The 16249-nt window shown below is 34.2% G+C and overlaps 1 non-coding gene across 1 annotated transcript; it reads right to left on the bottom strand.

The window, feature by feature from the left end:
- Positions 1-3667: 3667 nt before the first annotated feature.
- Positions 3668-3772, bottom strand: LOC121224821 (small nucleolar RNA R71). Its single transcript, XR_005922565.1, has one exon. It is a non-coding gene; the product is annotated as a small nucleolar RNA R71 (small nucleolar RNA).
- Positions 3773-16249: the final 12477 nt, after the last annotated feature.

Raw genomic sequence — 16249 nt, 5'->3', positions numbered from 1 at the left:
TTTTCCAATCTTTCCTATATTTATTCATCTCTTTTTAAATTTAATTTAAGTTTAAATGCACCATTTCTTTTTCCTTCTGATGAAATCCTGACCCTCGGTTTTTAGCGCTCGAGATTTTTCTCATTTCTGCTGCAACTAACTCTTGGGAAGATGGAGGGGGAAAATTAACGAACCTTCCGACCGTTGGTTATTTGTAAACTTCTTCGAGGGTAATTTGGACAGTCGTCTCATACGGTGGGAATTTGTAGCAAAGGGGAAATTGTCGTTATTTGAAGAAAAAAAAGCAAAGAATATTGTAGCCAATGGGATTGATTTTCAAGAAACTATTTACATATACAACTTTGACCTGCCAAAAGCTGCTAGTGATTATTTACATCAGGATGGAAGAATCAAAGAACCAAATATAAAAGGAAAAAAATGAACCCAAAATGAAAACTCAAAAATAAAATAACCCATTTTCGTCATTGAAACACCATGTCTTTACAGATGTAAAGTTTTTGTTTGGGAAGATAATGTATCAATAGTTGCAGAGCAAGTAAGAAAATTTCATCAAACATATGTTTTTTCTTTGAAAAAAATGGTGGATTGGGTTTCAAAGGTTGTGTGTATTTGTGCAGAAGACATAATTTGTCTGCAGTTTCAGTGGAAACAATGAGATACCATAAGCCTAGTAGTTGATTTTGGAATCACTGGAGGCATCTCTATTTTTTCTCCTCTTTTTCTTTTTTTTTCTCTTCTTAAACCCTAAATTGGTGCTGATAGGGCTGTTAAATTGGTGGTAACCGGCTAGCTGGAGGGTTTTTTTGACACCAAGCATGTCGTCATCTTCCATGTCACTTTGCCGTGACGTCTGTGACGGAAAATCGCAAAAAGGACTGTTTTGTCACTTTTCCAAAGTTGAGTGACTGAAATGAAACCAAGGTGATTGTTTTGTCAACTACCCCAAACTTGAGTGACTGTTGGTGTAATTTACCCTTTATATTATTTAATTTTTTTAAAAAAGTTCTATAAATAATTAGTGGAGTGTTTTTAATCCCAAAATGATTTTAATTAATTTTTATTTCTTTTGCTATTGTATAAGAGTACATTAAGCCTTCTAAGATAATATATAAAAGGCTTAAACCAAAATTTGCCCCAAAGTATATGGTTTTTAAATTATTTTTTGGTAAAAAATAATATTTAAATTCTAATTCCGTTATACGCTTTTATCCAATCATTAAAAAATCTTCTTGACCAATCATATCATGACGTGAGATTTTTAATTATTTTTAATTTATTTTATTTTTTCCCTTCATCCACCCTTCTTCTTCTCCCTTCCAACCCTAGTCACTTCTTCTTCAATCTCTCTTCAAAGCAAACAATTTTCTAGTTTCATCACACTGTTTCGCTCATGTGGCTCCAGTGTTAGGGGAAATTCATCACACAATTCCAAACAATTCTAGAAATTTTCCAATTTCATTCCTTTATGAGGTTTTTTTTGTGGTTTATTTCTTTTCTTTTTGGTGTTTCAATCTTGCATGCAATCATGTAAATTCTCATGGTATTTTGGTAAATAGATGGGAAGATCTTCAGCATATTGACCTATCGTTAAATATAGTAGTTAATTTGGGTTAATTCCACACTTACGGAATTTATTTTCTAAACAATTTAGGATTTTAATTTATGTTTTCAGTATTTAGGCATTAGGATTAAAATTTAATAAAAATAAGTGTTTTAAACATATTTTATAGGTGTTGTGACCCAATAGGCTGGCACGGGCTTTAGGTTGTGTTAATTGGTTTAATTGAGTGTGTAAGATAAAAATACAAAGCCCCAATTGACATGGAAGGAAAGGTTGTTTTATGCACAAGCTTTCCGGGACGTCAAAGCCACAAACGAACGACACAAGATAGATAAGAAATTAAACTTATACGAAGACCTAGGACGTGCCGAAGACCTAATTTGAGTTGCCAAGACCTCTATAAATAAGAAATTAGGGGTTGAATGTAATCAAGTCATCCTAGACGCCTTCAAAAATCGTCGTAGTTTAGAATTAGGTTTAGTTATTTTTTTCGGCTTTTAGATACTTTCTTGTTTTTCTTCTTGAATCAGTTTTGATTTAAGGACTTGTTTATTTATTTAAAGTATTCAGTTTATATTTTTATTTGTATTTTTTTATTTCGTTATTCCAATCGAGAGATTTGCTACTCTGTTCCCCATTGGGTACTCAATCCACAATTATTCAAATATTTTTTCTTCTCCGAATCGATCATGTTTTTTATATGGTTTATTCAATAGAAATTGAGATTATGAATAACATGAGTGGCTAAATCCCTTAGGGGAGATTAGCGAGTGGATGGGGATGTGACTAACGAAGGATTTAGGATTTCTCAAGATGGATTAGTTGGTGTAAATTATGAGTTCTTAAATTGTTAGGCTTGACAATCCTAATAAGTTATCATAGGGTAGACGAGATCAGAAGATAAAGTCAAACCGAGTAAATCATAATTTATCCTAGTTGAGAAAGTGATGTCGGGAGTTGAATGAGTATCAACCAATCGATTAAGTTAATTAGAGTCGAAAGGTAATAATTGCTTAATCGATAAATAATTCACTCTAAAACTCCAATACAAAGTTAATTGCCAACCTTGAAGCAAGTTAATCTTCCTGATTGGTTTAACAATTTAATTCATTTGTTTAACTTTCTTTATTTCTTTATTTTTGTTATTTATTTATTTTTAACCCTCTTAATCTATTTTATGATCCATCGTAATATAGAAATTAACTATTACTGCTTAGACATAGTATTGTAAAAAGTATTTTCAATATTTGTTCCATCCTCCTTTGGGTACTATCCTCGAAATACTTCCAATATTTCGTTGTACAACTATATTACAATTTGGCTCGTGCACTTGCGGACACCACCGTTCTCAATTCTTATATTTTTGGTGTTATATTTATTTTATAAACTATAATTCGTTTATAAGAGGTCAAGTTGTTGGCTTTGTTGTCGAGAGGTTTCGGCAATAAATTTTGAAAATAAAATTTTTACAATTAATAAGATAAGTAGGAACGTTAGGAGCTATAGATATGATTTTTTAACTTTTGTTTGTTGTTTTTATTTTTGTTTCAGTTCGTGTATGATTTAAAGCTTCAGCACTCCAATTGAACTTTACCTAGATCTAGAGCAAATACTTAGGTGCAACCGTCAAATAATGGATAACGATCCACCTGCAGTAATAAAATTACCTTGGGAAAATTTGTTATTCGAAGAGTCACGCAAACCACAAGAAAATAACCGAGAAGAAGTCCCAATGGCTCAGAGGACGTTGCGTGAGTACGCCTTACCTACCTTAGATGCGGTGTGAATAAGGATTGAGTGGTCGACAATTAACGCCAAAAATTTCAAGCTAAAAGCAACCATAATATAGATGACCTAAAACACACTACAATTTAAAGAGAACATGGTTGAAGACTCAAACCAACACTTGAAGCAGTTCTTTCAACTATGTGTTACCTTCAAGTATAATGGGGTAATCAATGACACTATACGTCTACGTTTATTCCCATTTTCATTATGTGACAACACAACCAATTGGTTAGACTCATTAGAACAAGGTTCCATTACAACATGGAATGATCTAGCGGAAATTTTCTTCATAAAAATTCTCAATTAGTCAAACCATTCAACTTCGGCAAGAAATAACTAATTTTAAACAATACAAAGGTGAAACCCTTTACGAGGCATGGGAGCATTTTAAGACAATCTAAGGAAGTGCTTACACTATGGACTGCAAGCATGGCTCCAAATTCAAATATTCTACAATGGTGTTGACGAACATATTTGATCTAACCTAGATGGAGAATTACGAATGAGCTCAAAAAGTCATTAAAGATATGGCTATGAATTCGTACATATGGCCTAAAAAGAGATTTATGTACCAATCGAAGCCTCCAATGGCAAAAGCAGTGAACAAAGGGAACGGAGAGGATAGATTCGAACAAATTTTAGAAAAGCTTAACCATTTAGAGATGCTAGTCAAGCCAACGAGAGCGAAGCTACACTCAGAAAGCTAACCGAAGGAAGCAAATTACGTAAAAAATAGGGGTTACGACCCCTATTCAAATATTTATAATCTTGGTTGGAGAAATCATCCGAACTTCAAATGGGGAGGTTACCAAGGAGAAGCAAATCAAGCATAAACTCAAAACATACCCTTTATCAAACTTCACTGTTGCAACAACGTACTATGGATAACGACCATACTGCATGTGGTCAAAGATTCAACCGACTAGATGAGGAGATGCAATTAATAAAGATTGATATTTGATGAGTTAAAACAATATGCGGATGACTCGAATCCCGAATGGACAACTTCAGCAATCAAATGAGACAATTAATGACGATGCTCCAAAAATAAAATGGCCAAAGCCTCCCTAGTAACACGGTGAATAATCCTCGAAGAGATGGGTAGGAACACATAAAGGCAATCATGGTACAATTGAGAAAGGGATTGAATATGTTAATTGGACACAACCATGAATAAAAGAAATTCACGAAAGAAGTTGACAAGACCATAAAGAAAGAGAAAGAAACCAAGCACTAAGAACCAATCGAGGAGAACATCGAACCGATGCCCAATACAGTAATTTTAATTAAAAAATAATAACAAAAGGTATAGATGTAGGTACTCATAAGACACGAGAATAAGATAAATGGCGAGATCCAGAAAAAAAAGAAAGCAATTGGAAGAGCCAAGATGATTGTGAACGAAAATTGAAGTCGATGGTAAAGTTTAAAGAATTACTGGACACATCCGGTAGCAAGACATAACATTAACCATTGAACTTTAATAATTTTGTAAAATTCTGTAATTTAGTTTTAATTTCTAGCTTGTACTAAAAATTTAAGATAATTAGGATGTAATTACATGTTAAGATCGGTAGAACACAGGTTTTCAGACATAATGGGATGAAGTAAAGCTAAAAGAGGACGAAAACGGACAATCGGAGGATATCGACACACCCCAAAGGGTTGGAAATAATGTCGTGTTGTGCCATGCATAGGCTATGGCGACACATGCATTTCGAAGCAAGGGTATCTAATGTTAAAGGGCCATGTCACACCACACACAAGTTTTTACGTGACATGAAGACTTCGAATATAAAATGGGTAATATTAAGGCATCGTGTTGCACCATGCACAGGCTGTGGTGCAACACGTCTGTGTTTTCAGTCGAAATTGGGTCATTTCAGGCATAAAGCCTGTCAAATTTCTATTTATAACCACTAGTTTTAGGCATAAGAACACACAATCTAAAACACCCAAAGGAGAGAAAACATCCCTTTGGAGTCGCCGCACGTTTTCCTTACCACCGAGCTTCGATTTTTGACGTTTTGAAACTCCAATTCACCTAAGTAAGTGTTCATATCCTCTTTTCATTTTTGTTTTCATTTTTCATTTAGTTCCATTCTACGTTGATCAAAAACCAAGAATAATGGACAACCGCCTGAGGTATCATGTTTGAAACTTGTTCTTTACCATTTTTATTACTTGGGTTAGTTGTTATTTCACTTTAACTTGAAAATGGCACCAAGAAAACAACGATATTCCATTCAAGCACCAAGTAACCCCGAGTCCAATCACTTCCATAATCTGAAAGTTGAAAGGTTCTTCTTTCAGATGAGTAGACAATCATTATACAGAAATGTAGGTTCGATCCTACTATGTCTACTTGCGACGAGATTTGGATATTGTTCGAGCCCACCGTTGGAATAATTGTTGCTCAACCCCAACCGAACCAATGATTGATGTTATTGTATATGAATTTTACACCTCCCTGAAAGATAGGAAGAATTGGAAACAAAGAGGTGAGATAATCAACTAATGACTGTCTGGGGCAAAGAGGTGCCGATTACAGCTCGAGATATTTGTCGATTCTACGATGCCCCGTATTATACCAATGATTTTTTAAAGACCTTAGACTTATTTACTTTTGAGGATTTTGACATGGAGGGTATTATAGACTACTTGATGGAGGGTCATGGCGAGTAGACTCACCAAGCCAACTCTGAGGTACCATTGAAGGTTAACACGAGCCTCATGTTTAACACAACCATCATGTTCCTGATGGTCAAGATGTGGATGCAGTTTATTTGCACCTACCTCGCATCGACTCATAATGCAGTTTAATCGCATCGAGCGATTATGCTTTACTCGCTTTACTCAACTTTTGCTCTCACTTTTTTTAACCTCAATTAATCTTCATATACTTATTTTGGGGTTAAAAGAACAAGGGTGATAGATCTTTTTTTGACTTCAAAGGTGTAATTCCCTAAATTGGACCCGATTCACTGGGTTCGGATTTCGGGTGTTACTACATAAAACTTAAGCATTAACAAAAATAGTTTACAATTTCCTATTTCTTAAAACATGTTCGATGACATTTTAATTAAATAATTTTTACAAGAAAAAAGGGAAGTATTTAAAATATTAATTGATTACAACATTCTTGATATAGATCTTTACAATTTAGAAGTTTATTTATTACAGACTCAAAAGGCATATTCAAAACTACGCCGCAAAATCCACTGTATGCATAATAGCCTACACTGCCACCAGCATGGGGTACTGGCGTTGTCCCTTCAGGTGAAGTCTCTTCCCAAATGCCTGAAAAGAAAATAGTAAATCTTGTAAGTACATGAGTACTTAGTGAGTTGAATCTTAACCATACCTTGATAGATGCTTCTTAATCTTGTAAAAATACTGTGAGTTAACCATTACTCTGTGTCATTTATTTCGGCTAATACCATTACAATTTTATCATTCTCTTATATGCCCGTTATCATTCTCTTATCATAATAAGTCTTCTTTATTTGGTCAACTGAGAGATCCTTCCATTCAATTCATAAATCTCTGGCCCCTAGTAATTCCTTAGCAGTGTTGGAAAAACAGGTTTGAAAAACGCAATAGAAAATAAATTTAGGGAAAAACTAGAGTTTTAAATTTTTTTTCCAAAACAAGATCTTAGTTGTAATATCTAAAATAATAAACACTTAATCAAAATGGTACATTTTCGATTCGTTTAGGCTGAGCGCTTCGACTGAGTAGTATTCTCCGCTATCCTCAAGCTCATGTCTACCGAGTGTGGGCTCGCTTTGAATCAGAAAATTTTTCACAAAAATTACCAGTGGGGTAATTTTGTAATTTCTATAAATTCTTGGGTCAAGTTGTAAATCAAAAAAATATCTCTAGAAATTTTCTGGAATAATCTCTTTAAAGAATTTTCTCTCAACAATTTTCTCTTGAATTCAAGTGTGTGTAAATAATGACCCAAGGCTCTATTTATACAGGGAGAGTTTAGAGAATTCAACTATGATTTAACTTAATCACTTTAATATTAAATTAATATAATATTTATCAAGATAAATATTAGATTAAATTTAATATTAAGATAATCACTTCAATATTAAATTAATAAAATACTATTAAGATAAGTATTAAATTTAATTTAATATTAAACTATTAAAATAATATTATTTTTGGAATAATTAATCTAAAATCAAATTCTCTGGTAGAGTCTCAGTAGGAGTGTAACTCTTCCACTACTCAACCACCAACGACCAACCGTCGCCATGTCCGGTGATGTAGGTGCGACACCCTTACAACACCCCGAGCTGGTTCGGTTCGGGTCAATGACGACCCAATTGGTCTGATCTAGCCACCGGTTGGACCATCAGCCCGGTTTCACATATTGAGCCCAATTAGAACAGTTTTTTAGTCTTGGCGTCAATTTTGGGCTTCTGGGCCCAAAGTACGATCTCAGGTCAAATTTTCAAGTTCAATTACCCATTGGGCCAATTGTCTGACTTGAAAATTAACTTCCAAGAATATCATATTAATTTTAATTGATTTGATTAATTTAATTTTACTTGATCAAAATTATGTTTTCAAAAAATCACTTAGAAAATTTTTTAACCAAATTCTCTAGTTGAACAATTCTCACGACCATCTAATTTAATTTCACATCGAATAAATTGACTCAACTAAATTATTCCCAAAGTCGTAGAATTTTCTTCTGATTCAAATGCAGTTCGATCGAACTTTTGTTGAGCTAGAGGAGGGACCAATCAGACATATACAATTAGGCTCTAGTGATTGCAATTATGTCCAGAAGCATCATTTCGATAATTCAGAATTACTCAATCATGGAGTTAGTCCACAATAAGTACCATGATTGAAAACTCCTTATTCTATACTTTTTATGAAAGCAATTCATCCAACTGTTCTGTCCAATGACCTCGTCATGTGTGTGTTACCCTCATATGACATCCTTGATTCCTTTGAGTGAAATCCGTTCACTCAATACAATCATTTTTATCTCATTGTCGTCATTGTGTCTTCTTAATGATTAATATGATCACTATCAACAAATGATTGTGATAAATTGCTCGTTCGAGACCAAGCAACCTGTGGCCACGTTCCATATTTATCAATCCACACAGTGCCAATGAGAGGATATCATTAACTCTTTAATTGAGCTATGAATTCCACTGTTGCTAGTAAAACCAGGTCATACACAAGTCATATACCCAACATACCGGCTATGGGCTCGATCATCTTAGAGCATAAGCCTCCACTTATACCAAAGCACATGAGTTGCATATGCATGGTCAGTGACTAGCTCAGGATTTAGGTAAATCACACCATGAAAGTCACAAGTGAATTAATTCACAAACGGATTCAGAATTAATTCATATTGGTTCCAGTCCAATGTATCATTCTACCAATAAATGTATCTATGTCTCTACTCGTGGAGTCAAATGCTCCAATAGCCAAGACTAGCCATCTCCCCAATTGGAATTGTAGACGACATAATAATCCTTCTTAGTATGTGAATCAAATGCTCATTTTGATTCTTTTACGAGATTACAGACTTATTTTGATTATCTATTGAAGTTGTCTTTCTCGCAATGTAAACATTCTTTACAATGCCATTTATCTTCAGTTTGAGTTTTAGACAATCAATGAGCTAATATTTGCTTGTCACAATTTTGCTATGCATACAAAATATAAAAGATAGAAAATACAAAAGACATAATAGTGAAATGTGAAATTAAATTTGTTTATTTATTCATTGTTCAAATAAATAAAAAATAGTTACATGTTTACTACAATATGGGCACATTTCCCAACAAGCAAAACATATCCTCAAAGTCCACTTCCAACAACCCATGTCTTAACCCTTGCACTTATTTCAACAGATGTTCACTGACATTATCGCGGGCGGGTACATATAAGTTTGGTGAACACTTACACAAAATTTAATACCATTAATTCAAACTCAAACGTACCCTAATTCAGTACCACCCATTTTCTCTACTGATAGATCACAACATAGTCCATTTAGATGGAACCCATATCGTGTTATATCATAAACCCATATTACAAGATAACATTGACTCATATTCAGATTGATTTTAGATGAAGATACAATACCGCTCACCTTTCATACTTACATATGAAAATGATATATACCCTTCTTAACATAACGATACACATCTCTTTTCACAAAAACCCTTAAGATTTATTCAACTCTTAACCCAGAGCATATCGATTTCTTATCTTGGTCAACTTTATTCCAGAACTAATAGAATTTACTCATATATTACCATAAAGACAGTCATTCAAATTCGAGACTTACTAGACAATCCTGTCAATCCACACCACATAGGCTTAATAGAACACACCATACAGGTAGTCATAGAGAGTACACCACCAAGTCGATCCATTTAGATTGTCGCTAAGGCATTCTTTTCAGAGTATGCCACAAAGACATTCCTTTAAAGTGTGCCACAAAGGCTAGCAGGATGACACATGGGCATCCCAAAACTGTCGTGTTTGCTGTATGGATTTGCCTAAATCACATTGAGTGAGGTTTGTCCATCATCACCCTGGGACACACAGAGAACCCCATTAGATAAGATGCTATTCAACAGATCTTTTTCAAAGTATGCCATGGCCATGGACATTGAATTTTTTGTTCAAAGTTTTGTATCAGAGCTCATGTTTACAGTCCCGATGGACTTCCTTATTAACTACCGCGGTGACTCGACTCACATTACCAACACTATGAACAGACACATCCCAAACACAAGATTTCATAAGTTCATGAAACTCTTCATACATCCCATAAATCTTATTTTCAAGCAGACTAAATTATATCTTAATCTAATCATAACTTTATTCCTATAGTTGTATAAGTATCATATTCATACTCTATTATCCATGATTTCTAAATTCCAGATTGCTTAATCATATTCATACTATATTATCCATGATTTCCAGATTCCAGATTGCTTACTTTTTTTTTGGTGAAAAATGAAAATTACAAAACTAAGTTACAAGATTGGAAAATGAAATACAAAGATTCATTTCTTTATCAGTTTTGATGAGTGCTAAGACTGCTTTTGGGGGGTTTCAATTAGTTGTAGATCTTCCTTTTCTTCAAAAGCCAATTTGGCTATAAAATCAGCACTTTGATTTTGCTTATTATGAATGTAGCTTAGGAGCCAACTGCTTTCTTGGGATAGGATGAGGTATATCCTTCTAATTAGAGCCGAGTTTGAGGTCTTTAAGACACTTCTGTGAATAGCTTTAACTGCCTTCAAGTTGTCAGATTGAATTACAAGCTTGGCATCGCCTCTTTACTGGATGAGTTTTAGGCCGTCAAGAATACCCCAAAATTTCGCATCAAGGATCGAACAATTACCTAGGTATTTGTTGTAACCTAGATCCACTCTCCATTTTTTGTCGCGCAACACTCCCCCTACAGCTGCAACTCCTAAGTCCACTCGAATGGCCCCATCTGTGTTAAGGTAAGTCCACTCTCCTGCCAATGGTTCTCCACGGGTCGATTCGATTTCAACATCCACAACCTGTTTGCTTGCCTAGGAGAAATGCTTGGCCCAAGACACTGAGGTTTTAATTATCTCTTCTGGGCTCCATGATTTTCCTTGAAAAATGAAGAGGTGATTCTTCCATAGGCGCCAAGCCAATAGTCCGAAGAGTTTCCCCATCATAGGATTTGGGTTGACCTGTAAACTAAGAGACAACCATTTGTGCAAAGTGTTAAAGAAAATTTAAACTGTTGAGTTCTCAGGATTACCTATTTCTAAACTTCTTTAGCTAACGTGCAGTTTCGGATAACGTGTAAGATATCCTCTGATGCATGTCCACAAATTGGACAAGAAGGGCTTCTGCTAAACCACGCCTAGCTCTTTCCGCATTGGTAAGGAGTCTTTGCTTAAGAACAGTCCAGAAAAAAAGATAAACTCTTTGTTGTCCTAAGAGTTTCCACGCTTTCTTCCATAACTCATATTTGGGATTTCAAGACTCCTCCTTCAACATTTTAAAAGCACTTTTGATGGTGAAAGCTCCGGTTGAAGTATGACGCTAAGATAGTCTGTTAGGTCCTTTAAGTGGATGTGGAGGTGGGATGCTCTTGATATGGAAAATGATCTCTTCTAGTAACCAAGCCTGCTAGAGGTCAAAATTCCAATTGCCATCCTCTGTGGTCAATTCTCTAAGCAGACTATTGGGACTAATATTAACATGAGCATGAATGTAATTGATAAGGAAGCCAAGATTGGGAATCCAAGGGTCCTTCCAATATTGGAATTTTTTCCCATTACCGACTGACCATATGATGTTTTCGCGCAAGAGGACCCAAACTTTAGAAAGTGACTTCCAAAGAAATGAGCTTCGAGCCCTTTCAATACTGTTAGGTAAAGAACCGTCCAACCCGTATTTTAATCTAATGTACTTCAGTATGAACAATATACATGCAAGACTCAGAGTAGAGTCTCACCTAACACTCACTTACAACCGCTTTGCTCCAAACCAATCATCTATCAAGCAAATTAGCATCTAATATTGCCACAGAACATAGAAACACAATTAAAACTTATTCACATACATTTTACCATCATCACTAAGATTGGAAATCTCCATGCAAAGCCTTATATCTTTATCTTACTGTTTAACAGCTTCTAACAAGCGTACTTTTCCAGAACTCAACATGCAGAGTCATATAACTTACCCAGACATATAATAAATACTGATAAGATCCAGAATTACTGTTTTCAGCTTAAAGGAGAAATAAATGCTTTTGGTTCCAAAAAGAATAAGATAGTAGTATTTTAAAAGAAGGAAAAACAAGAACAATTCTCCCTCTCTAATCTTATACACATATATAAATAGTCCAATCTCACTTACAATAGCTCAACATGTGTCACCTGAATTCAGAGCTTGTCTTTTATAATGACCTACAGAATCTGAGAATGAAATAAATGAAAATAAAATATCTTAAATATCCGGTGATGCAATTCCATTGACTCCCAATTAGATTACCTTGTATCATAACTTGAACAATATTTCAAACATATAGGCATGCTATACTTCTGGCATGAACTCATACAATAAGTACTTTTTTACTATGATATTATCATAACCCAATTAACATAGTAGTCTAACATAGAACCATCATTAACTTAAATGTTTATTGGAATACACCCGTCCTATATGCCCAGTAGAAATATTTGGGTGGATACTACTTCGCCACACAAACTATTTTAAGATTATGTGCCAAAACCTTAAATCTGCTAAAACTAGGGCGTTACAAAAGGAGTAACAATTGAAATGTCTATAGTGAAAGACATGCCTATCGTATTGCCACGGTCTTCGTAAGAGAATGTGACCAGCTTGCATTGGCACCATGTCACATAGAACCTCGTCTTTATATTTCCCAATGGAAAATGTCACAAAGACTTACTTATTTACCTTAACTTCTCCTCAATCATTCAACCATTGCAGCTTGTATGGTTTTGGATGCCTCAAAGTTTGTAATTCAATTTTTCCACCAAGGTTGTTCTCACCACATTGGTACAGCTTCAACTGTGAATAATCATACTACATGCCTTGTCTTTGACGTGGCATCTTGTGTGAAAGATGTTTTCTCGTTGTAGTTCTTCTTCCTTGACTTACACATTTAAAACCATTCTTGCAATCAAAAGTTCTTTTTGTTTCACATTAAAAGCTATAGGTGGTTGCCCTTTCTTTTACCTTCCTCCCAATCTATTCGACCTTTCATATAGTTGTTCGAATTCAAACCTTATCATTCATCTTGTCTCTCCTACCAAGGCTTGCATTTGTAAATTGGAAACATCACCTAGCTTCGTACTTGCTCTTGTGCCATTATCGCTACAAATAATAAATGATTAGTAATAAAATTCCTCACCATACTCCCTTACGTGTTAGTACTCAACTTGATGATAACACTCAGTACTCAACTTGATGATAACACTCACACTCGTGTTTTCACTAAAAATTTGGCTTTTTTACCCTTTAATAATCTCACTCGCTCTTGCTTTTTCCACTCGTAGTTCCTTATTTGAATTTTTTATTGAACTTAATTTAACCAGAAAAAATTCTTGTAGCTCGAGATAACTTCAACAAACACTTGCAAGAAATGAGAAGAAAAAGAAAGTTCAAGATAAGATAAAAACACACGTTGTAATGATGAGGTTGAAAAAAAAATTTAAAATCTTCAAATATGAAATTTTCTTTTTTTTTAATAATGATGTGTGACTCCTTTTTTAAAAAAATACGCCTTCTTTTTATTAATAGATAGAACAACAATAAAATTAAGATAAATAAAAACCTTATTTAGAAACCTAGCTTTAATACCAAATGATGTGGTCGGCTAAACGAATTGAACCTTAAAAAGTATAGTGAGACCCGAACTTGAATTAGAGACACAAGTTGTTGCCTGGATCGTCTAAAACAAATTGAAAAATATAAAGAAAAGGACTTTGACCCAATGTCTAGTTAGATTTCAAACCAGAGGCATTAAATAGAACCTTTGACCCAAAAACCTATAACATATCACGAACCAATAGTGTAAGAAGGAATTGTTGTTGCCACACTCAAGATAGGTAGAATGTGAGTGATAAGACATGGGTGAACGCCAAAAGAACTAATCTTGATAAGTTTGGAAGTTCATTAAAGAACTAAAGAGAAAACTATCTCAAATATATTTCGAGTTAAATAATTCATTAACCTTTTACATAGGCATAGTTCTACTATTTATACTTGGAACATCCCTCCAAGAATAGTAATGACCAAAATTTTAACCATAAATGCATCCATGAACTCGACCATACATTGAATCTTTAGGTTCATGGACGAAAGTACATATATCTTCCCATGCGATGTATCTTCAAGTACATGTATCCTTCGAGTTCATGAATCCTCCCATGCAATATATCTTTAAGTACATGTATGATCATTAATACATGTACATTCACTTGACCTTCCACTCGTTGCATCTAAGGTAGGAGAATGGCCACACATGTATCCATTGGTTGTACGTTGAACCTAAAAAGAGACGAGTGGCCAAACATGCATGAACTAAAACCATACAATATATGGTCGGTTATGCATGTATCTTGTTGGTCGGCCATGTAATGTATCTAAATTAAATACATCTATTAGTATGCTAAACATAAAAAGGGGATGAATCTTGGAAGCTTGATGGCCAATTTGGAAGCTAGACAACCACTTCTATAATGTTGACTAAACATTGGTCTTCATTTGGCCCACATTTAAATTTGGTCTTCTCATTATCGGCCCAAATACCTTGAACTAGCCCACAAAGTGCCTCATTGAACCTTTTAGCCCTAGCCCTTCTATTCAACCCACTTGGTATTTGTAATGGGTCCCTTGTGTTTGAAGACGATTCACATCCAATTAGCCCAATTACATTCGGTTCATTTGTAGCTTTCAAAGGGTTTTTATTATTTAGCCCATGTGTTGCTCTTATGGTCACATCAAATCATATCAATGCCTTTTGAATTGTTGATTTTAAAGCTTACATGGACCTTATATGTTTGAACTTGGAGATATGGTAATTTGATAGGTTAAGATTGGTGTATGGCTTGAATGAGTTAGGTTTTGATCATGTGTTTGGTGTCGATTGAACATGGATTGTAAATGTGTTATAAACTCAAATTGGTATGGTTTGGTATAATTTGATGCATGGATGAAATCGATTTAGGTATGTGGTTGTAAAAATGTGTTTGATTGGAAGTATTGAATGTGTACCAAAGTGATTCTTGCCAAAATAGCAGTGACCTCGCGACTATAAATCCCAAATTTCACGACATACATCGAAAGTGAATGACATCGCGACGTCGAGATTTTTTCAAGTTGCAAAGTAACTCATTGACTGATGATATCATGACATGAAAGCCATGATGTCCCAAAGTCATTTTGCAGATTTTGAAAACTTTACAACTAAGTCTTTAATCGACCTTGGGTTAGTAAAAGAGCTTTTGTAAGCCTATATAAGACTAAAAAAATTATTTTAATCATATTGAAAATATGTTTTATACTAATGAGCATGCTAGAATGATTGAATTGTATTGAAATTTGTTGTAGTTGCTTAGGCAACGAATATGACATCCTGTAGCTCAGACCTGGAGATCAGGTCGGGCAAGGGGTGTCACAAACCAATAGCAAAATTTAACCATTTATATGGTTTAAATATGCCAAAGGTATATGTACCTTTTCGAAATTTAAAATTCAGTCTCTATACCTTAATTTTGAGACATTGAATCCTTGTATTTTTTATTTAATAGTCTTGATCCATCCACTAAATTTTTCGTTAAAGTCAATAATGTCAAAGGTAAAAATTAACTTTTTTAGCCCTCAACTTTTATAATTTTTGTCAATTTAGTTCTTATCCTTTAAAAGTACATAAATTTAAAAAAATGTATTTTTTCATATTTTAAATAAAAAAACATAATTTTTTTTAAATAAAAAATTAAAATATAAAACAAAAATTCCAAAATTCAATGTTATCTAAATAGGCCAGTTGGATCGGGACTCGGTTGGGGTATCAGTCAAGTGAGAGGTGAAAATCAGTTTACTTGCGAATCGATACTAACTGGTTGAACTGAGCTAAAAATATCAATTGAACCGATTTCAGATTGAGCTGATCAATTAGTTCCCAGAACAACCAGTTCGACCGGTTAAAAGAAAATAATTATTAAAAATAAAAAATATTATAAATTATAAAAATCGGTTCAATTGTTAGTTCAATAGATTTTTTAACCTGATTAAACCAATCCGTACCAGTTCACGAGCTAACTAGTTTTAAAATTTTTAAACTTTTTTAGCCCTAAACATTTATATTTTTTTGTCAATTTG

This window comes from Gossypium hirsutum, chromosome D12 (assembly GCF_007990345.1).
Source record: "Gossypium hirsutum isolate 1008001.06 chromosome D12, Gossypium_hirsutum_v2.1, whole genome shotgun sequence".
In the NCBI taxonomy this organism is placed as follows: Eukaryota; Viridiplantae; Streptophyta; class Magnoliopsida; order Malvales; family Malvaceae; genus Gossypium; species Gossypium hirsutum.
Note: the sequence above shows the minus strand (reverse complement) of the source record. Positions and strands in the feature narration are given on the sequence as shown.